At 43.8% G+C, this 17,166-nt stretch overlaps 1 long non-coding RNA gene across 1 annotated transcript; it reads right to left on the bottom strand.

Annotated features, from left to right (window-relative positions):
- Window positions 1-6,138: 6,138 nt before the first annotated feature.
- On the bottom strand, window positions 6,139-11,816 carry LOC101418523 (uncharacterized). Its single transcript, XR_188562.3, has 3 exons — window positions 11,679-11,816; window positions 11,109-11,246; window positions 6,139-7,491 (listed from the first exon to the last, which is right to left on the bottom strand). It is a non-coding gene; the product is annotated as an uncharacterized lncRNA (long non-coding RNA).
- Window positions 11,817-17,166: the final 5,350 nt, after the last annotated feature.

The raw sequence follows: 17,166 nt of genomic DNA, 5'->3' as shown, positions 1-17,166 counted from the left end.
GGCTAGGGCTGCAGGCTAATCTGGGTGAAAGAAACTGGTGCCTACCATCACTGTTATTTTCAGTCAGCCGGGCTTCCCCTCCTGCTGAGGGCAGAGTAAATATGGCAGCTACTGCCTTCTTTCCTACTTGGACTGGTTCAAACTTTAGCTGTTCTTAGGATTATATTTTAGCCAGATGAATTTACTAATCAGTAGCTGAAATCAGTGGCCAACTGTCTCTTCCTCCCATTTTTGGGAAATGGAGTTTCCAATTCCAGCCACAGAATAACTCCTGGTATGGCTTGTGCCACCAAAGTAGGATAATCATCAGCTTCCATGGCTTGGCTGGTAATTTCCCAGGGAGGCTTGTTCATGTCCCCCCAGCTTCTCCCTGCCAGAGGTGGGGCTAGGGCTTATGCTAGAGCTGAAATCTGACCTGGATGGAATGAAGCAGGTCGCTACCAGCACTGTGATTTTCAGTCTGCCCCGCTTCCCCTCATGCCAGGCATGGAGTTAAGATGGTGGCTACCAACTTCTTACTGACTTTGGCAGGTTCAAACTTTAGCTGTTCTTAGGATTATACTTATCCTGCCAAATTTACTCTTCAGTAGTTGAAGTCGGTGCCAAACTGTCTCTTCCTTCCCCATTTTTGGGAAGTGGAGCTTTCAATTCCAGCCACAGAACAGCTCGCAAAGTGGCTTGTGCCTCCAGTAGAGGATGGGCACTGGCCTCTGTGGCGTGGAGTGCTCTTCTTATGAATCTTCTCCGCAGAGGAACAGTCTCCTCCTTCCATTCTTTCAAGGATGTTGCAGGGTGCTCTTCTGGTCCCCTGGAGATCCCAAACATGTTCTTAAGCTAGCTCCAGATAGCTCTTTGTGTTTCCTAACTGCCCTGTAGCAGGAACTGACTCTAGGAGCACCTTTCTCTGCCATCATCTTGCTGGTTGTTGCAAGTATTTTTTAAAACAAATCAATTTTATTGGTACATATTAATAAAGCATACAATTCACTCAAAGTATAGAATCAATGGTATTTGGTAAAATCACATTGTTGTGCATTCTTCATTCTTTGAGCATTTTCATTATTTCAATAATAATAATAATAAACAACTAACAACAAACAAAATACAAGAAAGTTCTTCACCTTTCAATCTCTCTGTGCTTCCCCTGCTGTACCTAGCTGCTATTTCTGGGCATTCTTGCACAATTATTTATTTATCTATCCATTTATTTATTTATTTATTTAGCAGTTCTTTTGAGATATATTCACATACTATATAATCTATCCAAAGTGTATCATCAATGGCTTTTAGTATAACCACAATGTTGTGCATTCATCACCACAAAAAATTTTAGAGGGATGTGGATTTGGCTCAAATCATAGGGCTTCTGCCTACCATATAGGAAGACCCAGGTTTGATCCCTGGTGCCTCCTGGTAAAAAAGAAAAGGAGAAAGCATGCCTATGTGGCAAGCCAGTGCCTGTGTGGTGAGTTGAGTGCCTGTGCGGTGAGCCAGTGCCTGTGCAAGTGAGTTATGCAGCAAGATGATGACACAACAAAAAAGAGAGATGAAGGGGAGAGTCAAGGTGAAGTGCAGCAGAAACCAGGAACTGAGGTGGCACAGGTGACAGGAAACCTCTCTCCACATTAGAGGCCCTCAGGATTGAATCCCAGTGAATCCTAGAGGAGAAAAAAACGAGAAGACTGAAATAGAAATAAATACAGAAGATCACACAGCAAATAGACAGAGACAGCAAAAACAGCAGGTGGGGGGAGGGAGGGAAAAGAGGGAGGGGGAGGAGGAGGGGGCAAATTTTAGAACCATTTCGTTACTCCAAAAGAAAAACACCACACCCCTTAGCAGTCTTTCCCCAGCCCTACATAACCACTAATCTAACTTCGTCTTTATAAATTAATTTATATTTACATTTTATATAAATGGAATCATACAATATGTATTCCTCATGTCTGGTTTCTTTCACTTAGCATACTGATTTTTTTTTTGTCTGAGATTAACATCTTGTGGTATTAACATACATTTATTCAGTTTCAAAGAAAGATGGTCTTATATATGCAATATTACCCATATTCATATTTCACATTCAGTTTTACTATGCTCTACAGTCCCATGTTACATTTTTTAGCTTTCCTTTTAGTAACATACATGACCTTAGACTTTCCCTTTCAACCACTGTCATACTCATATAATAGCACTGTTAGTTACAAACATTATGTTGTGCTTTCACATTTTCTATTCATTCCCAAAGATTAATACACATCATTTTTACCAATTCTGCACAAGTTAACCCACAGCTCTCCATTTTATAACCTAATTCTATCTTCTAGTGATCCATGTTTAAATTAGTAGCTCCATGAGATTAGACAATATATTTAGTTGATAGTAGCGCATCATACAGTATTTGTCCTTTTGTGTCTGGCTAGTTTGCAAGTTTCTTTTTTGAGGATTTTCCCACTTATATTCAGAGAGGAATTGGCATGTCATTTTTCATTTTGTAGTATCTGTATCTGGCTTTGGTATTAGGGTGATATTGGCCTTTTAGAATGAGTTATGTAGTATGAATAACTGGCAGAATTCACCTGTGAAATCATCTGGTCCTGAGCTTTTCTTTGTTGGGATGTTTTTGATGACTGATTCAATCTCTTGTGATTGGTTTGTTGAATTCTTCTATTTCTTTTAGAGTCAATTTAGGTTATTTGTGTGTTTCTAGGAATTTTCCCATTTCATCTAGATTATTTAATTTATTGCCATAGACTCCTTTTATGACCCTTTTTGTTTCTTTAGGGTCATTAACAATATACCTCTTCTCATTTATGATTTTATTTATTTGCATCTTCTCTCTTTTTCTTTGTTAGTCTAGTTAAGGTTTGCCAATTTTATCAATCTTCTCAAAGAACCAACTTTTGGTTTTTAAATTCTCTTTATAGGCTTTTAATTCTCAATTTCATTGATTTCTTCTCTAATCTTTGTTATTTATTTCCTTCTGCTTGCTTTGAGAATAGTTTCCTGTTCTTTTTCTAGTTTCTCCAGGTGTTCAGATAGGACTTTCTTCTTTTTCCCCCTCCCCACACCCTCCACCCTCCACCCCCCTCCCTGCTGTTTTTGCTGTCTGTGTCCATTCACTGTGTGATCTTCTGTATCTATTTCTCTTTTGGTCTTCTCTTCTCATCTTTCTCCTCTAGGATTGACCAGGATTCAATCCTGGAGACTCTGATGGGGAGAGAGGTTCCCTGTCAATTGTGCCACCTCAGCTCCTGGTCTCTGCTGCGCTTCACCTTGACTCTCCCCTTCATTTCTCTTTTGTTGTTTCCTCATCTTGCCTCGTGACTCACTTGCTAGGGCACTTGTCTTATGATGCAGGCACTCAGGTCGCTGCACAGGCATGCTTTCGCTCTCTCCTTTATTTACCAGGAGGCCCCAGGGTTTGAACCCAGGCCCTCCCATATGGTAGGCAGAAGCCCTATCACTTGAGCCACATCCGCTTCCCTCATCCTTTTTTTTTTTTTTAAGAAAAACAAGAGTATTTAATTGGCCACAACCTTGCTACCACAAAACATTATCAATCTAATTTATTTCTAATTTCATATTCAGAAATGGTAATTGAGTAGTACAGTTTTAATTTGAATTTCTATATTGATTAGTGAACTTGGAAAAATTATCTAGTTTTAAGGATTTTGTGTTTTTTTTTCTTTTTTTAAATTTTATTCATTTTGTAAAAATATTACATTCAAAAAATAAAAGGTCCCATTCAACCCCACCACCCTCACCCCACCACTCCCCCCCCAGCAACACTCACTCCCATCATCATGACACATCCATTGCATTTGGTAAGTACATCTCTGGGCATCGCTGCACCCCATGGTCAATGATCAACATCATAGCCCACACTCTCCCGCATTCCATCCAGTGGGCCCTGGGGGGATCTACAATGTCCCGTAATTGTCCCTGAAGCACCACCCAGGACAACTCCAAGTCCCAAAAACGCCTCCACACCTCATCTCTTCCTCCCATTCTCCGCACCCAGCAGCCACCATGGCCACTTTTCCCACACCAATGCCACCTTTTCTCTGTGGACCTTGGCTTGGTTGTGTCCATTCCACATCTATGTCAAGAGGAGGCTTAGATTTCACACGGATACTGGATGCAATCCTCCTGCTTTCAGTTGTAGGCACTCTAGGCTCCATGGTGTGGTGGCTGACATTCTTCAACTCCATGTTAGCTGAGTGGGGTAAGTCCAATAAATCAGAGTGCAGGAGTTGAAGTCTGTTGAGGCTCAGGGCCTGGCTATCATATTGTCAATCCAGAGATTCAAATCCCCTAGATATATCTTAAACCCCAGCACCAACTACAATTCCAGTAAAGTAGCATGAAAGCCTTGTGAAAAGAGATCCCATCTGTGTCCAGCTCCATCACGCAGAAACATCAGCTCCAAAGAAGGGCCAACTGACATGGCAGTGAACCCCATCTGCCATGACCCTAGAACCTGTGGGTCTCTTTAGCCCTCAAAAGGATCAATACCTGGGGTTGTATCTACTTTATCTGTCTCTGAGACTCTGCTCAGGTGTGCATAAGGACAATCCTTCTGACATCCTCCAGACTCTTTTTTAGAGACTCATAGCCATATAAACTCATCTGTCCTTTCCATTTCCCCCTTAATTTAGTTAAAACAGCATTTTTAACTCCTGTTATTATATGTAGACAGGGATATTCTGCCGGTCTGTGTTGAACCTTTAATTCAAGGTCATTTTCTAGTTGCATCACCATTTGGTACTTGGTAGTGATCCCTCGGTGCCGGGGAGGCTCATCCCCGGGTGTCATGTCCCACGCTGGGGGGAAGGCATTGCATTTACATGCTGAGTTTGGCTTCGAGACTGGCCACATTTGAGTAACATGAAGGCTGTCAGGAGGAAACTCCTAGGCACAGTGCTGCTCTAGGCCTTGTTCTTATTTCAGGCATATAGGCTCACAAGCATAGTCTTTAGTATCATGCGCTCACTGTTGGACCCTCATTCCTTCCTGGTCCTTACCGTTGCACCTGGGGAACTGCCGCTGCTCCCCTAGGGACCAAGACAGAGCACCCCCGGCCAGGAACCCAGTACCCCCCCCAGCTGTCATTTTTAATTGTTTCCACTATGAGTATATCCAAACATTACCATGCACCCTGGACATATGCCCTGTATAGCTCCCTGTCAGCCATATATCACCTGTCAATAACATCCTATACCAGTATCGAGGCCTGTAAATGTCCCTCTCAGCTCTGCCTTTGCTGCATCCCATAACTTTTTTTAAAGGTTAACCGTCTGTGACAGCCTGAATTTCCTGAATCCCAGAAAAAGACTATGCTCTTAAAGGAATTCGTTCCTGGGGTGTGCAGCGCTTCGGTGGCTCAAGCTCATCGAAGGGGACGGCCTGGTTGCATGGCAGCTCCATCAAGGCTTGCCTGGACTGGGCAGGGAGTCTGAGCCCGCTGGCTCTCTGCTGTCCCTGCGTCTCCTACAAACGGAAATGCACAGACTCACACACAGAAAAGCGGGCTCTGCAGTTCCGACCTGGCCGCGGGAGGGCGAGGACTCCAGGGTGGCTAGCGGCCAAAGCCGAGGCTCTAGCCCCAGGGGCTGGGCCCAGGAAGCAGCGCCCGGCTGGAGGCAGGAGCCGAGGGCCGGCGGGCCTGGCCCAGGGGGCAGCGCTCCTGCTTCACCGTGGGCCGGCCGGGCCAGCGCTGACCTCGGGGAGAAAACGCCTCTGCTGAGGCTGGGGTGTGGCACTTCACAGCCTCGGAATTTTCCTCTCTAATAAATTTCCCCTTATAAAAGCCAATCCATTTCTGGTATTTTGCACTGGCGGCCTTCGGCAAACCAAGACGCTATCCAAGCAGTGTCTACCCGTTAATCTTCATCAATACACACAGCAGTTTCATTAGAGATTTCAATTCTTTTCTTCAGTTTGAATGTGGACGATTAGGAGCACCTTTTGCAGGTCAAGATTCAGGAAGCAGAGATCCCCTCGTCACTGCTACCTACTTTACTTGCAAGAACTAAAAATTAGTTAAGTGGAAAAGATTATCATATATATTTTCTCTCTCCTTTTTTCATATTTCTTCACCTTCAATTTATTTTTTAAACAAATCGATTTTATCATACATATTTTTAAAAACAAATTTTATTGATACATATTTAATAAAGCATGCAATTCATCCAAAGTGTGCAATCGTTGGTAGTTGGTAAAAATCACATGGTCGTGCATTCATCACTTCAATCATTACTAGAGCACTTTCATTATTTCAGTAATAATAATAGACAGAAAACAGACAAGCAAGAATATTCCTCACCTGGCAATCTATGATTTCCTGCTCTACATAGCTGCTATTTCTGGCTATTCTAGGACTATTATTTATTTATTAAGCAGTTTTATTGAGATAAATTCACATACCATACAATCTATCTAAAGTATATAATCCATGGCTTTTAGTATAATCACAAAGTTGTGTACTCATTACCTCAAAAATTTTTAGAACAATTTCATTACTTCAAAAAGAAATACTGCACACCCCGTATATGATTTTATTTTTATTAAGGCAGGCGCTCCCTGGAGGCTGATTCACCTTCCCCCGGAGGAGCCTGAGTGGACCAGGCGGGAAGCCAGGAGAGCAGAGCAGCACGCCACGAGCGGAAAGGTGGGTTGCGTGGTCACCGAGGAAGAGGCCAGGCTCACCACAGGGCCGGCCGGGCGGGCTTCGGCCTCCCTCGCGCGGCCGCTGAGCAGGACGCGTTTCTGGTGGGCGCGTCAGAGAGAATGGGGCTGCGGCCGTGGGTGGCGGCTCCAGGGGGGCGTGGAGACCCTTTCGGTGAGAGGCCGGGACCTAAAGACCTCCTGCTCCAGGAGGCTGTGGTCTCGTCCGTGGCGCAGGCTGGGCTGTGTCCTTAGAGGACGGCACAGGTGCACGTGGGAACAGACCTGCGGGAGCGCCGGTGCGGTGCCAGGGGCACTCCCCGAGCCGCGGTGCGCGCAGCGTGCGCCTCCGTGAGAAGCCAACGACGTCTTCCCAAGCGCGCTTTCCTCCAGGGCCCCTGATGAAGGTGCATTTCTCTTTCTCTCACCCTCCTCCCTGCCATTCTCTCCTCTCTCTCCCTCTCTGCGTCATCAATACAAGATTTAAATGACTGATGCCCACCCACAACCTTGCTGTTTAAAATCTGCTCGAAATCCTCCTGTTCTAATGGAGAGGAAAGGTATTGCTCGAGGGAGAGCCAAGAAAAGGCTTGCTGAGAACAGAAGGGCTGAATGCTTTACCAGGCCCACCAATGGAAGCTCGCCGACCACCCATGGAGAGAAAGTTCCAGGCTTCCCGTCGGTGTGTGAGGCCTTTCTTAGCTGGTGTGCCTCAGAAGCCAGTTGTGTGAGATGAGAGGAAGAGAGGAAGTTTCTGTTTCATCCTCTTTCCTGGGAAGTTTTTTGTGGTCTTTAAGATTTTTTTTTCAACTACACAACTGGGGCCTATATCAAACAAAAGAGAGAGAGGGGAACATTTTTTACTTAAAAAAGCAAATACATATATACATACATGGATGCATACATGTATGTACTAACATAATGGTGATACTTTATGGAGCATTAAGAAATGAGAAAGCTACTCTAGTTTCTAGGTTTCATTACAGATAATCCTAACTGAAGAATAGGAAGACATATTTATAGAGCATTTATAGTAGGAGTTAGGGAGTGACCCTTAAAGAAGATGCCAATCTGAGTCATTAAAACACAGTAACAGGGAAGCGGGTTTGGCTCAATGGATAGAGCGTCCACCTACCACATGGGAGGTCCGTGGTTCAAACCCAGGGCCTCCTGACCCGTGTGGTGAGCTGGCCCACGCACAGTGCTGATGCGCGCAAGGTGCCGTGCCATGCAGGGGTGTCCCCCGTGTGGGGAGCCCCACACTCAAGGAGTGTGCCTGTAAGGAGAGCTGCCCAGAGCGAAAAAAGTGCAGTCTGCCCAGGAGTGGCACTGCATACGTGGAGAGCTGATGCAGGAAGATGACGCAACAAAAAAAGACACAGATTCCCGGTGTCACTGACAAGAATACAAGCAGACACAGAAGAACACACGCAAATGGACACAGAGCAGACAACTGGGGGGGGGGGGGGCGAAGAGAAATAAAAAATAAATCTTTAAAACAAAACAAAACACAGTAATAGGGGAGCAGATGTGGCTCAAGCACATGCGAGGTCTGGGATTCAGTTCCTAGTGCCTCTTTAAAAACAAACAAACAAATGTAAAAAACAATTCAGAGGAGCCAATGTGGCTCAGGGGTTGAGCGCTGACTTCACACATACGAGGTCCTGGGTTCAATTGCTGGCCCCAATACCTCAAAAAACAAAACAAAACAAAACAAAGACCTGAAGCAACTAGCAAAAATCTTGGAGGAACAATAGTTTTTTCCCATGATAGCTAAGGTAAAGTTGAGGTAAATTGCCATAATCCAACTCTGCTGAAGTCAAATCTATTTAAAAAAACCCTTTGCACTAAAAAAAGATAAACTTTAGCAGTCTTTCTGCTACACTGGGGACCTTTTAGACCCTGATAAAGGATAAGCTGGAATTTTTGTGGTCATGGCTATGGTGATAGCACCAAACCAGTCTAGCAGAAAAGTTTAAGATGAAAAAAAACAAAACATTGAATGCCTCCAAGGGTTCCCTACCAGTATTTTCTATTTCTAGTAATAGGCAAAACCTAAAAGGGACTGCCCACCTGGCAGGACGGGCATGAGATCAACTCTGCTTTTGATTCAATTAAGATAAGAGGACCAAGATTGCTAGTTATTATTATTAATTTTTGGAAAGGCTCTAAATGCTGGCAATGGCCCTTAATTAATAAACATTTGTGCATGGTAATTGAAAAAAGAATTTTAGTTTAAGGGCTAGAGGAGCTTGTTGGGTGTTTCACAGGGAAGACACGAGAACAGGAGGAGAAGGTAGGAGGACGCCAGGGAAGACCAGGGGTGTGGGTGGGAGGGAGCCATCCTGCCCGTGTGGCTTATTTTCCAGATACACTGCCAGACCAGAGGCCTTATGCCATCTCAGCGGGGAGAGTATGAGCTCTTACCCCCAGGCAGTCAACTGCATATAATTTTATAACATAGAGGACCTAGTAATGATTTTACAAAGGTTGATTGGACATCTGCTGTGATGTCTATAGGGTCTTGTAGGTAGTGCAATGTTGAATGTGTATTGCAGACAAGAAAACAGGAAAGATACTTAGAATTTAGGCAGTTAAGAAAATTCCCTGGGGGAAGGGGAAATGCTAAAGTCTCTCGAGAGCTCTCAGTCTTCTTAAGAGAACTTATAAATAGGTGAAGAGTGAAAAGTACATCAGGGGGAGCAGATGTAGCTCAGTGGTTGAGCGCCTGCTTCCCACGTACGAGGTCCTGGGTTCAATCTGCAGTACCTCCATTAAAGGAAACTATATTATCAGGTTAAGTAACGGTTAAAAAAAAAAAATAAAGGAAATGATACCGTGCAGAATACGATGCAGCAACAAAGATGTGCAGACAGCCAGCACATTTTTTAATGAATTCAGAAAAAGAAAGCTGTTGTGATGGCAGCATACTAGAGCGGACAAGGAAGGCTTTTAGAAACAAGATTTTCACTAATATCTTGCCTCTGGGCCAACCATGGGGATAGGGAGAAACTTGCTGTTAGCCATCCTGACATGACAGAGTCCCTTTAGACGAGGGGATCTTGACCTCTGCGGACCTCTTTGCCAGTCAGGTGAGAATCACGGTCCCCTTGCTAAGTCCACACTACACCGTGTATTATTTAATAACTATTTCACACCTGCACCAACAAGTCCCCCCGAGAATAATGTTCTTTTGAATTTCAGCTCAAGCTCCTGGACCCCTGGTTGAGAACTCCTGCTTTAGACCTAAACTGTTCGGGAACTCTGGGCTCGTTTAGACAGCTGCACTCCTTGCCTTACGGCATCCCATTTCTTCCCTCAACCGGCCCCACTGTGGAAGCATAACCTCAGGTGTCCTCCCTGTATCGCAAGGCATGTGCAGTAGCTTCTGCCGTGGCTCTGCTCACCTCCCAGCAGTCACCTCAGGGTTTTGGACGTAAACGCCTGAGGGGACCTTCAGACGGACAAAATCCCAAAGTCAAGCAAATGGCAACCAGGAAGGAAAGCTATTTAGTTTTTGTGTGTCAGTGTATATAAATTAAAAGAACACTTATTACCCCCTCCAAAAAAAGATCACATCCTAAAAGGTCATAAAGATAAATAGCTATAATGTATATCTCTGAATTTACCAAACATGCTAGCCTCTTTCAGTACATTTGCTTATCTTTATTGTGTTCTTTTTTAAAAAAGATTTATTTTGTTTATTTATTTCTATCCCCCCTTGTTGTTTGCACTTGCTGTCTGCTCTCTGTGTTTGTTTGTTGTGTGCTTTCTGTTTCTACTCATCTTTTTAGGATGCACCAGGAACTGAATCTAGGATCTCTCATGTAGGAGGGAGGCACCCAATTGCTTGAGCTACCTCTGCTGCCTGCTTATAGTGTCTCTCATTGTCTCTCCTTGTTGTGTCATTTCATTGCCATCATCTCACTGCGTCATCTTTTCACGTCAGCTCACAGAGCCAGCCCTTCGTGTCAGCTCTCTGTCTTGCTCTTCTTCTTTAGGAGGCACTGGGAACAAAACCAGGACCTCTCATGTGGTAGGCGGGTGCCCAACTGCTTGAGCCACATCCGCTTCCCTGTTCCTTTGTTTTGATTGTTTTATTGTCATTGTTATTGATAATGAAGGTGATAGTACAAAACTGTCTTTACTAACCCTGCTGAAATGGCTTTCAATTCATATTTCATTAGCTTTAGGCATACTCCTGAGTGTCTTATTTCTATGGTCTCCCAATACTTGCCATTTTCTATCCCTTTGGTTAGACTTGATCTTGCTGTCACCCTCTATGGTGAAGGCCAGGGACACCCCAGACCTGACATCCTGGAATGTGAAAGTTTATAACTACTGTTGGTGCTTCCTCATCCTGTAGGCTGTGGGAGGCAGCAGAATGGAGCCTGGAAGACAAAGGAAGGACTCTGTCCTTTAACTGTCGGTCGTCTCATTACCTCTCACAGCACAGACTGTCTCCACTGCACAAATGAGAGTGGGAACCAATGACTGTGGCAAGGAGTCACACCCTCTCACCCCGCCGTCTCGGAGAGCACTCAAATTGGAGGAAGATGTGAACAGAGGTTTTGGATCACCTTAGAAATAAAAAACAATCTAAATTAGAGCCCAAACGATAAATTACATGTAGAAATATGTGGAAGAGGGAAAAGAATAGCTCCAGAAAATATGTCGCACGTTGTTACCAAATGGCTTCTGAGTCAGGAAGTAGAACAATGTAACACTGCTCCTTAAAGATCGGAGAGAAGAATGCAAATCTGTTTTCAGTTTGGGATTTGTAGGAATTTGTTGGATGGGCCTCGAGTGTGCCGTCCTCCAACCCCAGGGCACAGCAGCTGCAGAGGGAGAGGCGGGCAGCGCCCGACAGGGCTTCCTCAAGGGATTGTCGGGCCAGAGCCGCGGCAGCTTTGCCTTACTCCTATCTCGTTTTCCTTTGTTATTACACTGTTATTTTATTTCACTTTTATTGGAAAATGGTTTCAAATTTCCAGAGATTTAAAGATACTCACAGGCATACTCTAAAGTCTTCTCACAAGCGTCCCCATTTTCATGTTTCCACAGTCCTTGCCCTTCAGGTGCCTTGTCATTTGTGTCTTGAATGTCCTTTCAGGCACGGATGTAGGTCTGAGTGTGTGTGTATAGATAAAATCACCTCTGTGTGTTTATTTATATTCTGTTCCCCTTTTAAACAAAGTTTAGGACAGTACACTCTGTTCTGCAAGTTGATTGTTTCTGGTTAATAATTTAATTTGGAGAGCTTTGAGATCAGTACCTGGAGAGCTTGCGTTTTGCTTTTTTTGCTTTATGGTGTTCTCCTATGTGGATGGATTTAACTGGGCCCCAATTTGTAAACACTTGAGTTAGTTCATCTTTTACTATTATAAATACTTTTGCAATGAAAAATCTTCTACATGTCATTCCTAGGTGTGACGATGTGTCCGTAGAATAAGTGATCAGAAGTGAGATTGCTGAGCCCGTGAGTTGATTGAATTTGTAGTTTTGAAAGTTATTTTCTTTCCATGGGAGTGGTACAGAAATAGTGCTCTTCATTCTATATCTGGGATAAATGGGGAGAACTTAAGTGCTTGATTCAGTATCACTGGGAACCAGGTCTTTTAGCTCCTGGCCCCAAGCCTGGACAAACTGGTCCCAGTCAGGGAGGACAATTCACAGAAGCAGATGGAGACTTGAGGTGAGCAGAACTGTTACATTGTTAAAGGAGAAGGAGGCTTTGCTCAGGGATTTAAGCAAGAGACAGCCCGGCTGCACTTTTCTTCTACTAAGTAACCCATCAGCACTGCGGACAGTGGAGCCGGCGGAGACTGGCAGTGAGGGGAGGATCTGGTCCTGCGGGCGGGGCAGAGCTGGCCTTACTCTACCTGCAGAAGCAGAGCCTGACCCACGCAGGTGTCAGACGTGGCTGTTGAGTGGACGACTGCAGGGAGCTTCCTGTGGACACAGTGGAGGAGCAGGCAGCGCATTCACGGGACTCTCATCTACATTCAAGCAAGATCTCAGGTCAAAGGGGAGGCACAGAAGACGGCCTCTGAGTTGTCCTCCTGGGGGCCACCACCAGCAAGCCCTGCTCTGTCCGACCGCTTCCCAGAGCAGGCTCTGTGCATGGCTTTCCTCCCCAAGGCATGGGGGTCCAGCCCCCACGAGGGGCTCGGAATCCTTGTTTTTCAAATTTCTAGAATCCAGGATGACCATTTATGAGGTCCAGGCCATGAAATCAGTGGAGGTGATTAGTGCATTTATTCTCTCCACACACTAGAGAATTCCCAGCATTTATATCACGATGTAACAGATAAGAAACCCACAAGACCTGGTGGCTGCGGCTGCTTGTGACGGGCCAGTGCTCCAGCCTGACTCACAGAGGAGCTGTGCCCTCAGCATCCACGGGGCCGGTATCACTTCCACCTTTTCCTGTTTTCAGACCCCTCATCCCCATCAGTTTTGGATTCAGTTACTTTCTCTCACTCCATACCAATCCCACTCACACATCTCGATAAAGCCGTTGAAGATGAACAAGGGGGAAGATGGTCAGTAGCTTTCTCTTAAGCCAAGTTTGAAAAAATTTTTGATCCATATTCTGATAAGGAATCAACTAATAAGATACATCGCTTTCCTGATGAGGATGGTCTTGTTTCAAGGACCTTCGTACTGAGCTCTTGTGCCTGACATCGCCCCTTCTCTGGACACAACGTCTACTTCACATACCTGTGTGGTTGAACCACCCTTGCCGCCTCTCATTTTCAGTGTTTACCTCAAATTGTTACCGTTAAGTTATGCAGAACTAGGAGCTGCTCTTTTTCTTCCTCAAGGATTTACAAACCTATACTTCAGTTCATTATGTGTTGATTTAATCATTTGACCACCAGAGGGCAATATATTTTCCATATTTTCAAATGCCTGGGATGACACTGAGTATTAACAACTGTAGGGAAACAGACAAAAACTGTATAGGTATGTTGGTGTTCATCCTCCCACTTTCACTCTGCCTGATTCGCTTAAAAAAATTATTGTGGGGGGAGCTGACATGGCTCAACTGATAGAGCATCCGCCTACCACATGGGAGGTCCAGGGTTCAAACCCAGGGCCTCCCTGACCCGTGTGGAGCTGGCCCCTGCGCAGTGCTGATGCATGCAAGGAGTGCCCTGCCACGCAGGGGTGTCCCCCGCGTAGGGGAGCCCCACGCGCAAGGAGTGCACCCTGCATTGGGCCGCCCCATGTGAAAAAAAAGTGCAGCCCACCCAGGAGTGGTGCTGCATACACGTAGAGCTGACGCAGCAAGATGATGCAACAAAAAGAGACAGCTTCCCAGTGCTGCCGAGAATACACGTGGACACAGGAGAACACACAGCGAATGGACACAGAGAGCAGATGGTGGTGGTGGGGGGGAGTCAGGGAGAAGGGGAGAGAAATAAATCTTTAAAAAAACTATTGTAATTATTGTGGCAACCTATATACAAACACTGTTCCCATTTTAAGTGCTTTCAGGTATACAATTTAGTAACGCTGGCAGTTTTAAATACAACCATTTGTGGATCATCTGGGTGGATATTGGGGAAAGAATTGGGAGGGATGAAATATAGATATGGATAATTCAAGGTTGGAAGTCAGAGGATCCTGCTCAAGAAATTCCACCCAGAATGATCTAATACATTTCACATCTCAAGGCAAGTTCTCTCCAGTTCCTGTACTCAGAAATAAAGAATTGAGCCAGGGAGGGGCCAAGATAGACAAGTGTGTAGTTAAGGTAGGAGTGGTTTACAAGGCAAGTAAGATCAACATTCTCAAGTGTGGGAGCAGAGATAAAATAAGATCCTAGGCAGAAAATCCGTAGTCTTCCCCATCTTCCTTTAAGCCAATAATTGTGACATTAGAACTCTTCCAGAGGCAGATGACTTCACATTTTAGAGTTAGGGTAGATTTAGCATTCACAAAATTTAAAGGGATTGGTGTAAAATTAGAAAGTGCAGCCTAAATTTTACTATGTCTGTGCTAAACCAGCTCTTTACCATTCAGCTTATTCCTCCAGTGGAAAGATAGATTTCCCCACTTTTTAATTCCCCATAATGTCTCCTGAAATTGTTGATTTTCATCAAAAACAGGGTTCTTAACCTTTTTTGTTCCAAGGACCCCTTTGCCAGTTGGTGAAGTGAATACTACTGTGATTTATTTATTGCATACATTGGTAAGTGAAGGAAATGCTAGATTTCAGTTAGAGGTCAGAGAAAATAAAGTTGATTTTTTTCATTTCAAGCTCACAGACCCCCTGGAATCTTTCCATGGAAATCCCCCTTTGGGGGGTCCATGGACCCTTGGATAAGACCGCCTGGTCGAAAAATATTTCTCAGCTCTGGATGCTTTTAAAAACCATGGATGCCTTGCGGGGAAGGAGTCACACTAGTTAAATCAGAATCTCTGGGATTTGTTGAGAAACTTCTCACGTGATTGTAATGCTCAGTCACGGCTAAAAGAAGTTTCCTTGGACTGTAGATTAATAGGTGTTTATAGAAAACAACCCCATCCTGGCAATGTGGGCAACTGGGGGAGCACCGAGACCAGCTAGTCTCCCTCTCAACATGTTTCACCTTCTTCTTTGGGATTCTCCACTGCCTAGGAATTGTTCGATGGTCAATCTGTATTAAGCAAAGAGGACTTCCATAATGAGTGACTACTAGGGAAATTTCCAGATCTTTTCTTAATTGCTGCAGAGTATAATGATCCCCCCCCCAGAAGACTTTAGCTCAAGTAAAAGTAGAAAATGTGCATTTCTATAGAGTCAACGAGGAGTCGACATAAATTGTCTTCACGATGACTTTGAGCCAGCAATGTAAGAAATGGTGGATGATAGTCTGCTCTAGTCTCCTGCTCTACCAGCTGGGATCACAGGAGGCAGGCGTCTGTGCTTATCGCCTTCCATGGTCTTTTCAAAGACCAACTTTTGGTTTTGTAACTTTCTTTGCCCCATTTCATTAATATTTGCTTTTATCTTTATTTCCTTCTGCTTGTTTTTTTTGTATGATCTGTGGATATAACTTCTTAGAGCAGAAAGCTAGATCATCTGCTCAGGTCAGGGCTGTGATCTCCCCTTTAAGGCCAGCTTCGACTCTGTCCCATAGATTTTGAAATGTTACAAGTTCCTTGTCGTTTCAAGATATTTTCTAATTTCCATTGTGATTTTCATCTTCGACCTATGGGTTGTTTGGAAGTATATATTGCTTAATTTCTAAACTTTGGAGATTTTCTAGTTATCTTTAAATTGTTGTTTTTACACACAGTGAATACACACAGAGAGCAGACAACAGGGGTGGGGAGGGAGAGAGAAATAAATAAAAATAAGTCTTTAAAAGATAAATAAATGGTTGTTTTTAGTTTAATCCCACTCTGAAATCATATTCTTCACTGCTTTGTAATATTCAGACTTGATTTATGTTCCAACATAAGTCAATTTCATTGAATGTACAATGTTCACTTGAAAACTTGATGTATTGCACAGCTGTGTGTAGAGTTCTACAGCTGTCAAACAAATAGAGTTTGTTAGTAGTGTTAAAATCTTCTATATCCTTGCTGATTTTTTGTCTGATTTTTCTATTTGGTACTGGAAAAAAGTATAATAAACTCTCCAAATATGATGGTGGATTTGTCTTTTCTACTTTTAGTTCTATTAATGTTTGCTTTATATATTTTGAACTATGCTATTAGATGCACAGAATTTAGGATTTTTGCATTTTCCTGTTGAATTAGCCCTTCTTAGAAAGATATCTTCATCTTCTTAAGAGGATCTTTCACAGAGCAAAAGTTTTTATCTTTGATTCAGCCCAGCTTATCCAATTGTTTTCTTTATGGATCCTGCTTTTGACATCATGTATAAGAACTCTTCTACTAGCTTGTAGCATTTTGATATTATTGATGAATTCCAAAAAGAAATATTGGTTTATGTTTATAAACTGATCTTTTCTCCTGAGCATATTAGATTATATTGGATTCATAGGTTTACTTGATAACATAATTATGTAGCCCTCTTGTGCCAGTGAGTGGGGACTCACAGAAAAAAGGCATGGCAAAGGACAGAGTTGGAGGGGTTTTGATATTGAAGTTTTGATGCTGGAGTTTGATGCTGAAGCTGGAGCCCCAGGAAAAGAGGAACCCTGACCCCAGAGAGAAGTAAGACCCTGGAAGGGAGGACTCCAGGAAGCCTGAACCCTCACAGACGTCGGCAGCCATCTTGCTTTAGCATGTGAAAATAGACTTTGGTGAGGGAAGTAACTTATATTTTATGCCTGGTATCTGTAAGCTCCTACCCCAAATAAATGCCCTTTATGAAAACCAGCCAGCTTCTGGTATTTTGCATCAGCACCCCTTTGGCTGACTAATGCATAGCCCTAGGTGTAGACTATCCTCTGGTTCTTAAAGAATATTTTACATTTCTATGTTTTACACTTAAATCCATGATTCATTTAAAATTAATTTTTATGTAAGGTTTGAGGT

The sequence above is a fragment of the Dasypus novemcinctus genome, chromosome 11 (genome assembly GCF_030445035.2).
Source record: "Dasypus novemcinctus isolate mDasNov1 chromosome 11, mDasNov1.1.hap2, whole genome shotgun sequence".
In the NCBI taxonomy this organism is placed as follows: Eukaryota; Metazoa; Chordata; class Mammalia; order Cingulata; family Dasypodidae; genus Dasypus; species Dasypus novemcinctus.
The sequence above is the reverse complement of the archived record's forward strand: the minus strand, read 5'-3'. Positions and strand labels throughout refer to the sequence as shown.